This window comes from Panulirus ornatus, chromosome 13 (assembly GCF_036320965.1).
Source record: "Panulirus ornatus isolate Po-2019 chromosome 13, ASM3632096v1, whole genome shotgun sequence".
Classification (NCBI taxonomy): Eukaryota; Metazoa; Arthropoda; class Malacostraca; order Decapoda; family Palinuridae; genus Panulirus; species Panulirus ornatus.
The window spans coordinates 10324197-10335593 of NC_092236.1; positions in this window are offsets into that span (position 1 = coordinate 10324197).

Here is an 11397-nt window from a genome sequence, read left to right on the forward strand (position 1 = left end):
GAGGAAGTGAAGTGTTTTAGATATCTGGGAGTGGATCTGGCAGCGGATGGAACCATGGAAGCGGAAGTGGATCATAGGGTGGGGGAGGGGGCGAAAATTCTGGGAGCCTTGAAGAATGTGTGGAAGTCGAGAACATTATCTCGGAAAGCAAAAATGGGTATGTTTGAAGGAATAGTGGTTCCAACAATGTTGTATGGTTGCGAGGTGTGGACTATGGATAGAGTTGTGCGCAGGAGGATGGATGTGCTGGAAATGAGATGTTTGAGGACAATGTGTGGTGTGAGGTGGTTTGATCGAGTAAGTAACATAAAGGTAAGAGAGATGTGTGGAAATAAAAAGAGCGTGGTAGAGAGAGCAGAAGAGGGTGTTTTGAAATGGTTTGGTCACATGGAGAGAATGAGTGAGGAAAGATTGACCAAGAGGATATATGTGTCAGAGGTGGAGGGAACGAGGAGAAGAGAGAGACCAAATTGGAGGTGGAAAGATGGAGTGAAAAAGATTTTGTGTGATCGGGGCCTGAACATGCAGGAGGGTGAAAGGAGGGCAAAGAATAGAGTGAATTGGAGCGATGTGGTATACCGGGGTTGACGTGCTGTCAGTGGATTGAATCAAGGCATGTGTATGGGGGTGGGTTGGGCCATTTTTTTCGTCTGTTTCCTTGCGCTACCTCGCAAACGCGGGAGACAGCGGCAAAAAAAAAAAAAAAAAAAAAAAAAAAAAAAAAAATATATATATATATATAGTGTGTGTGTGTGTGTGTGCGTGTGAAGTTTCAAGCTTTTTGGTACACTACACTGTCAATCTAAGTACAGATACACAGAATCAGAATATATTATACCATCTACCATTGGGCAGGGGCAGGTGAGTAAGTCAAGAAAAAGGTATGGGGGTTAAGCCACAGGTCACCCTCGGTGACCGAGTATGTTTCGCAAAATACAGGTTAACCTGATTTTGTAATTTGAAAGAGGCGAGTTCATTGAGGATGAATTGTGTCTTAATCCCTTTACCTGTCTCTTGATTCATTTACCTGCCTCCACCCACTGGTGGATGTTATATTACGGTTCTCTTTATCTGTACTCAGTCTTGTGGTTTTATTGTATCATACGTTGTAGAAGGGGACCAAGAGGGGAGAGAGAGGGGAACTGGAAATCCCCCCCTCCCGTTTTTAATTTTCCAACAGAAGGAACAGAGTAGGGGGCTAAGTGAGGATATTCCCTCTTATGGCTCAGTCCTATGTTCTTAACGCTACCTCGCAAATGTGGGAAATGGCGAATATGTACGAAAAAGTATATATATATATATATATATATATATATATATATATATATATATATATATATATATATATATATATATATATTTATTTTTAGTTTTTTGTTTTGTTGCTGTCTCCCGTGTTTGCGAGGTAGCGCAAGGAAACAGACGAAAGAAATGGCCCAACCCACCCCCATACACATGTATATACATACACGTCCACACACGCAAATATACATACCTACCCAGCTTTCCATGGTTTACCCCAGACGCTTCACATGCCCTGATTCAATCCACTGACAGCATGTCAACCCCGGTATACCACATCGATCCAATTCACTCTATTCCTTGCCCTCCTTTCACCCTCCTGCATGTTCAGGCCCCGATCACACAAAATCTTTTTCACTCCATCTTTCCACCTCCAATTTGGTCTCCCACTTCTCCTCGTTCCCTCCACCTCCGACACATATATCCTCTTGGTCAATCTTTCCTCACTCATTCTCTCCATGTGCCCAAACCATTTCAAAACACCCTCTTCTGCTCTCTCAACCACGCTCTTTTTATTTCCACACATCTCTCTTACCCTTACCTTACTTATTCGATCAAACCACCTCACACCACACATTGTCCTCAAACATCTCATTTCCAGCACATCCATCCTCCTGCGCACAGCTCTATCCATAGCCCACGCCTCGCAACCATACAACATTGTTGGAACCACTATTCCTTCAAACATACCCATTTTTGCTTTCCGAGATAATGTTCTCGACTTCCACACATTCTTCAAGGCTCCCAGGATTTTCGCCCCCTCCCCCACCCTATGATCCACTTCCGCTTCCATGGTTCCATCCGCTACCAGATCCACTCCCAGATATCTAAAACACTTCACCTCCTCCAGTTTTTCTCCATTCAAACTTACCTCCCAATTGACTTGACCCTCAACCCTACTGTACCTAATAACCTTGCTCTTATTCACATTTACTCTTAACTTTCTTCTTTCACACACTTTACCAAACTCAGTCACCAGCTTCTGCAGTTTCTCACATGAATCAGCCACCAGTGCTGTATCATCAGCGAACAACAACTGACTCACTTCCCAAGCTCTCTCATCCCCAACAGACTTCATACTTGCCCCTCTTTCCATATATATTTATTTTTATTATACTTTGTCGCTGTCTCCCGCATCAGCGAGGTAGCACAAGGAAACAAACGAAAGAATGGCCCAACCCACCCACATACACGCCCACACATGCACATACACATACCTATACATTTCAACGCATACTTATATACACATACACAGATACATACATATATACACATATATTCCCTGCTTGTTGTAGAAGGCGACTAAAAGGGGAGGGAGCAGGGGGCTGAAAATCCTCCCCTCTCGTTTTGAAAGAAGGAACAGAGGAGGAAGCCAAGTGAGGATATTCCCTCAAAGGCTCAGTCCTCTGTTCTTAATGCTACCTCACTAACGCGGGAAATGGCGAATAGTATGAATAGTATATACACGTATATACATACACGTCCACACGCGCACATATACATACCTATACATTTCAACGTATACATACATATACATGCACAGATATATACATATATGCACACGTACATAATTCATACTTGCTACCTTTATTCATTTCCATCGCCACCCCACCACACATGAGATGACAACCCGCTTCCCACGCATGCCTTGAAGAATGTGTGGAAGTCGAGAACATTATCTCGGAAAGCAAAAATGGGTATGTTTGAAGGAATAGTGGTTCCAACAATGTTGTATGGTTGCGAGGCGTGGGCTATGGATAGAGTTGTGCGCAGGAGGATGGATGTGCTGGAAATGAGATGTTTGAGGACAATGTGTGGTGTGAGGTGGTTTGATCGAGTAAGTAACGTAAGGGTAAGAGAGATGTGTGGAAATAAAGAGAGCGTGGTTGAGAGAGCAGAAGAGGGTGTTTTGAAGTGGTTTGGGCACATGGAGAGAATGAGTGAGGAAAGATTGACCAAGAGGATATATGTGTCGAAGGTGGAGGGAACGAGGAGAAGAGGGAGACCAAATTGGAGGTGGAAAGATGGAGTGAAAAAGATTTTGTGTGATCGGGGCCTGAACATTCAGGAGGGTGAAAGGAGGGCAAGGAATAGAGTGAATTGGAGCGATGTGGTTTACCGGGGTTGACGTGCTGTCAGTGGATTGAATCAAGGCATGTGAAGCGTCTGGGGTAAACCATGGAAAGCTGTGTAGGTATGTATATTTGCGTGTGTGGACGTATGTATATACATGTGTATGGGGGGGGTTGGGCCATTTCTTTCGTCTGTTTCCTTGCGCTACCTCGCAAACGCGGGAGACAGCGACAAAGTATAATAAAATAAAATAAATAAATATAATATATATATATATATATATATATATATATATATATATATATATATATATATATATATATATATATATGGCTGTGTATGGATGTATGTATATTGTTGATATGTATATGTACATGTATTGGCATGTTTGTATATATGTGTATATATGAGTGGTTTTGGTGCATTATTACATGACAGCTAGAGACTGAATGTGAACGAATGGGGCCTTTGGTGTTTTTCCTAGCGCTACCTCGCACACATGAAGGGGAGGGGGTTGTTATTCCATGTGTGGTGAGGTGGCGATGGGAACAAATAGAGGCAGACAGTATGAATTATGTACATGTGTATATATGTATATGTCTGTGTGTATATATATATGTGTACATTGAGATGTATAGGTATGTATATTGTGTGTGTGTGGACATGTATGTATATACATGTGTATGTGAGCGGGTTGGGCCATTCTTTCGTCTGTTTCCTTGCGCTACCTCACTAACGCGGGAGACAGCGACAAAGCAAAATATAAAATATAAATAAATAAATAAATATGAGTGGATGGGTCTTTCCTTGTTTGTTTCCTGGCGCTACTTTGCTGGCGCGAGAAAGGGCAATCAAGTATAATAAGATGTGAATAATATATGTATATATATATTCTTTTTCTTTCAAACTATTCGCCATTTCCCGCGTTAGCGAAGTAGCGTTAAGAACAGAGGACTGGGCCTTTGAGGGAATATCCTCACCTGGCCCCCTTCTCTGGTCCTTCTTTTGGAAAATTAAAAAAAAAAATGATGAGAGGGGAGGATTTCCAGCCCCCCCGCTCCCTCCCCTTTTAGTCGCCTCCTACGACACGCAGGGAACACGTGGGAAGTATTCTTTCTCCCCTATCCCCAGGGATATATATATATATATATATATATATATATATATATATATATATATATATATATCATGTTTTGTTCTATACATAGGGAGAGAAAAGTAAGGCATGTAGAAGTTAGACCACATGGCTGCTGAGGAAACAATTTTCCATTTCATGAACAATCAATTTTGTACACAGTTAAGATACTCTGGAACTTCTAACCACATTAAAGAAATATTTGTCTGAAAGTTTCTTCATTGTGTAATTAATATGATTTTTTGGTTCCCCATAATTCCACTTATAATGACATAAGGATGATAGATTTGGACTGTCCGGCTTTTTGAAAAATGGGTCTTAAGTCACATTTGAAGTAGATTTTTTTTTGTAGAAAAGTCCTACTTGAAATCTTGGTGTCCCATGTTAGATTAGTAAGCCATCTGTTATATATTCTTAATTCTATATGCATTTGTTAAGATTAACAGTTTCGCCCTATTATTGTGTATCATTATATATAGGCTAGATGATCAAGTTATGTATATTAAGGTATTGTTGTTTAATAGCCTAGAATGTATTACTGAGATGCCGTTAGTGATTTACAGCTCCAAAACTACTGGAACTTATAAATTATTTTTCTTATATGAGCAAAATGTTACCTCAGGGAGAGCATTTTGGCAGTATAAGAGAAAATGGTGTGACCACAGTTATACTTGCTGTGAACACAAGAAATGGAAGCAGATATATAACTTTATGCTATAAGAAGTATTACTGCATGTCTTTCTATGTCAGGTGCATAGCCTATTATATTACTCATGACATAATCAAGCTGATTAGTACAAGCTATGTGAAATATAATCTTAGATTTTTCTACTAGATAACTAACTACCCACACATAAAGATAAGAGCAGTTTTAAGTGCACAAAGTAATTCAAGACATTAAAAGAGAATTCATACAGTATTTTTGTCAACCAAATTAATTGCCAAAGAATCTCTTCTGAGGATGACTTACATACTGTAATAAGAATATAAAATGTATGTTTACTGTGTCAATAATATAATAAATTTTCCATACATTCTGTCTTTTATTGCACAAAATACTTGTTTTTGATAATTTTATCAGCACTACAGAGTTTTTCTAAATATCTGTTTATGCCTATTCCAATTACAATATTGTGGATTCATCACCAATACCAGCACATTTTTTGCAAAATATAGTTTACACCGTTAAGTTGCCCAGCATAACTTTGAGCTGTAGGTTGTTAAAGAACAAAACTAACCATCTACCCATGATTCTGTTTATGCATCCTACCCACCTATCAGTCCAACCCAGCTGTCATTCTATGACTACAAAAAAATTACGTGATTAAACACTTATAGCACAAAGATCTATCAGTGCGGGCGACTACGATTTTTTTGTAATTCTCTTTGGAAGAATAATTACTCAAACTGGTATTATCTACTGAAATCCTCTCGTAAACGCTACCTATTCAGGTGACTTTTCAGCAAATAATTTTCGACCAGAAAAGGTTTAAAAAAAAGAAAAATCATAATCCCCTTCATCTCTAATTATTCTTTTCATAAAAAACGGAGGGCTGCAATCCTCCAGCCTCCTATGATCTACAAAAGTGGGAAAGAGAACCAACAGCGCAGGGAAGGGAAAGTGGGTCAAGTACTGAGGTCAGATCAGGAGACTTGATAAGAGGTATTGCCTTAAACTCGGCTGTCTAGTAGGCAAACAATACTAACACCTCACCACCACAGACAATTAATTATGTGGAAGGTAACCACTACATTTATCGATGAACTTATTATCGAGGATCGTCATCACAACCTGTATTGTTCCCGAATATATGACCAACAACTGGTGCATCTGACGGAATGAGTGGAGTTGGACTCAGTTCAATGTTCAGCCGAAGCATCCTAAAGAGAAGAGCCTCCGGATTGGGCTATGCTTCAAGGAGCAACAATAAGTAAATACTACCACAGCTTCCTTTTGATTACATGTTTACAATCCAGTAAAGTTGGTAAATCATCGATAAAGCTAACTGGTCAGACCCTTTTCTTTTTACTCAGTTGCAGTTTGGTCTCAGCGTATTGACTAGTTCCAAAATCCAATTACGTATAAAAAATTTTAAAATCTATTTTCATTTTTTCTTCGTTAGTGCATTTAAACCTGTACTGCCATGATATATATATATATATATATATATATATATATATATATATATATATATATATATATATATATATATATATATATATACACTACAGTGCCAGGGAGCAGATCATTTCAACAAGGAAGCCTTTCTTGAGTACAATGGCCTATTTTAACTCAGGCCGGCGGCAGAATTACAAAGCACCCGGTGTGAGGCATCGCCAAGAAGACCCGATGGACATCTACTTGCTCATGTTCCAGCTGATTGGCAGACTCATAATCACCACCTACTTTATAACTACCAGTAGTAATTATAAAGTAGGATGATCATTCGTAAATACACAGTAGATCTGTACTTAGAAAAAATCTGCAATGTTAATCACAATTTATTTCAGTTTGGGCAAGAGGTTTGTAGACACAGTCCTGGCATCACTCATCTCGAGGAAGACTTCGTTACACATAACTTGTGTCATCAATTTTGAAGTGTGTCACGTGACGCAGGTCATTAGTGTACTGAATATGTCCCCTCAGCGTCATCCGGCAAGAGAAAGGCTTCAATGACCCCCGCGATAACCTTCGCATTACCATTATGTATCTGGACCTTTACACCATCTTGAGGTTAATCGATAAGAAACCAGACATACACTTACTTATGGAAATAAATGATTTCCAAGGATCATAAAATATCTCTGAAAACATTTCCAGCATGTCGAATGTAATAGCATTGCTTGTGTTTGTATTTTATATTAATTTACGATGGCATCACGTGGGATTTCCGGCGATCTTGTGTGAATGAATGTCTACCAGTGAAAGTCGTCGACCTTGAGCACCTTGCTGGGGATCTAATGTGTGGCTGATGATACAGCAGCGTATGTGTGGCGCACGGTCCAGAGGCTCACCTTGTCATGCCTGACAACTAGAAGGGTTCATGCAGACCTCTCCGCCCACAGTTTAGCCTCGCAACACAGACGTCTCCTTGTTTTTGTATGACGAGACAAATTCGATCGTGTTATGGTGACATTTCCGATTCAGCGATATGATCATAGTTATTTTTTTTTTATCTGCTGAAGACGATGCAAGTTTTTATATGAAAAATCGCGAGGTAAAAGAAAATAATACTTTTTAATCTTTCTATCATTAACTAACTTCCTTTTTAATGAGTGATTCAGGTCACCAAGCCTCTCGGCTCACTCATATGCATTGTTAACAAACATCTGGTTTGCAGTGGAGCAAGTCTTAGTAACACATCCGCCAGGTGATACCTTAGTATGTATGCACCCTTCAACACCAAGCATATCAGGCTTACACGGAACACGATCATCAGTCATTCGCCGTGCTCTCTCATCAATTATTCTCATGCAAGCGTTCGGTAGTATATTCGCCTAATGGTTCATCTCCCCTATGGTCAGTTGTCTCTTGTGTCTTCAACCAGCATCATCACAGTAGTACACATACAGTATGTGTAGCTGAGCTGTCTTAGCATGCTGATGTTTATGATTCATCAGGCCTTAGCTTAATACACACCCTTGTCTTTTTAGGCGGTCCTTCATCTCTTTACACTTGGTCATGTCTGCAGGCTTCCTCTGATACACCTGTCTAAAGACTGTACATCGTTTAACTCTGTTTACTCTTATACTCTGAAGATTATCCAGATATTCACTGCTTTCATTTCTTACTTATCTGTGACCAGAAAAACTTGTATATCTCATCCGCTGATGATATTAAGACCATATACTCTTAAGGCGGATTCTTGCACATACTGCCCTTAACTTCTCCCTGCACTAACGCTCTCAGAACATCTTCAGCCCTTCTTCTTGGCATTAATCTAATTTCTACTATGCCATTTACTTCATGCTTATCAGCTCACCCAAATACCTCCCCGAAAGAGGGTCCACGCAGCACATTCCTTAGCTGCGATCACCTCATCTGGAGTCACCAACATTTCCTTTACCAGCGTCCTGACTCCAGCAACATTCTCAACTTACACAACAGACATTCTCCTTCCACAAGGAACACAAGCATGGACATCATCTATAAAGACATTATCATTATGATTATTATTATCATTATTATTATTATCATTATTATTATTATTGTTATTAGTAGTAGTAGTGGTGGTGGTGGTGGTAGTAGTAGTAGTAGTAGTAGTAGTAGTAGTAGTAGTAGTAGTAGTGGTGGTGGTGGTGGTAGTAGTAGTAGTAGTAGTAGTAGTAGTAGTAGTAGTAGTAGTAGTGGTGGTGGTGGTAGTAGTAGTAGTAATAACAGTAGTAACAGCAGTAGTACAATCATTATCATTATAATTACAACTAATTATAACACAGTAAATCTTAAACATTACTCCCAATATCATTCTCATCTTTACAGTAGATATGTGACTGATGACTGCACATGATAATGATTCATGATGAGTTTTCTGAACGTATAGCAGCTTCCTCCAGTGTATGAAGACTGAATGGGTGGGTGTGAAGTGAGGTGAGGTGGGTGTGGCAAACAGCATGGAAGACCATCACCCACGTGAAGCTGTTAACCTCCTCTCCCCTCACCTGTAATCATCTAGGTAGCCATCACTGCTCTGGACAAATTCTTCGTTTTGTGATACACTGACCGACAAATTTCATAACTTTACATACATACATACATATATTCCTATGAGTCCACGGGGAAAATGAAACACGAAAAGTTCCCAAGTGCACTTTCGTGTAATAATCACATCATCAGGGGAGACACAAGAGAGAAATATAACAGTCAGTTGATATACGTCGAAGAGACGAAGCTAGGACGCCATTTGGTAAACATGTTTATATATATACCAGAGTGAGAGAGAGAGAGAGAGAGAGAGAGAGAGAGAGAGAGAGAGAGAGAGAGAGAGAGAGAGAGAGAGAGAGAGAGAGAGAGAGAGAGAGCTTACTTCCCGAGGAGTACTTTTGACGAGATTATACCAAGAGGTACGACTTGCTCGTAGGGCAGAAAAACATGGAGTTGCGATGAACAAGTCACGTGAGTTACGTGTTGTTTAGCGTTCTATACCTGAGGATGAGTCTGTACGTTTGTGGAAACTAAAGTAGGAAAGGAAAGTAAGAAAAAAAATCCTCTTTTGGCCAAGGTGGCAGGAGTTACTTGACTGGTGGTGGCAACCAGACCGAAGTGACGTAAGCCAAGCGCATACAATGTAAGGCGAGAGAAGGGAAACGATGGAGTGGATGAGGTAGGGAAGGGTTGAAGGTGGTCATCATCTGGAAAATGCGTGTTCATCCTCCAATTGTTCCTGCTATTGCTGGTAGACAGCCTGGGGCTAGACCGGAGGTATAGGGAGGAGGGGCGTGGCGCCGGCTAGCCACGGAAGGGAAGGGGATCTGATCATGAAAGTATGTGTGGCTGCTGATTGGTATAGTTGCTAAATGGAGGCTTGTGTGTCCTCTACAGTCCACGTGCAGAGCCTTGATCTAAATAGCTTCCACTGTGAGGGCACACACCTCATGCCTTCCCCTATTTGGATACATAATCCTTCTTCAAAAAGAAAATGCTGCTTGTAGTGAGGGTCATAACGAACGGATAACTCTTCCATCAGGAGTGTCTTCGCTCGGGCCTGGAGCCTACAGCTTCTGGCAAGGAGCGAGTAGCTGCCAGCTGTATCTTAAAAAAAAAGAACGCAGTCAAGAGCCAATATATTTAGATTTATACATTTAGGTTAGGTAGTTATATGCATCGCGTAGTCCATGACAAATTGATATCAAATTCTGACAACGCAGTTCGATACAGAGTTTACAGTCACGCGTTATGGTAAACATATATACCTGGACTGTTCTATCAGTATTAAAACATATTGTTTCAAGTCTCCCAGTTTTAGATCTACGAGGCCTCTCGATGCTAAGATCCTACTAGCCTCCCCAAATTATGACCCACCAGGCATTTCCACACTGTGACTCGGTAGGCCTTCCCATCCTAAGACCCAGTAGGCCTCCCTAAACCACTGACAGACTAGGCCTCTCCACAGTATGACCTCCACTTATGATGCAAAAGACATCCCCATCCTATGACCCAGTAGGCCTCATCACACTTTGACCAGCGCGGCCTCCCACTGCCTTCACCAAAACCCTTATCAAACACGTACTCTATAACATCCAGAGCTGCTGAACGTACTATAGAAAGTACAGAGCAAACACATGTGCTATACAGCATAATGAGTCGTTATGTATCTTGTCGAGCGGATAGAGCCGGTACATGTAACATGAAGCATAATGAGCCGAGGCAGAGAACGTGCAGAGGCGCTACATTGTGCTACAAAAACACAAATAAGCCACTACGTGTGCTGTATATAGCGTATAGACACTACCACACGTACTACGGGGAGTAAAGAGCGGGCCGCATGATCGGATGGGGAACAATCGATACAGGTTAGGTCTCTCCTGCGGTCGGGAGTTGAGGACCCACCCATGGATACGACCTTTGCTGGAACGAGGGAAACCCGTGCCATCACAAGGCGGATCGACATTTGTAGGAGCTTTCTCCTGACCGCTCATTATAAAGACGCTCTATGCAACAACGGAAGGTTACGCAACGCTGATATTACCAACACCATCCATGCCATGCTGAACGATGTAACTTTTCAAGTGCACTAATCCCACACACACACACACACACACACACACACACACACACACACACACCACACCACACCACACACACACACACACGAATACAGTGTAATGAGTGTGCATTTTCAGAGAACACATAATGCTCATTTGACAACAGGATTCGAACCGCTACCATT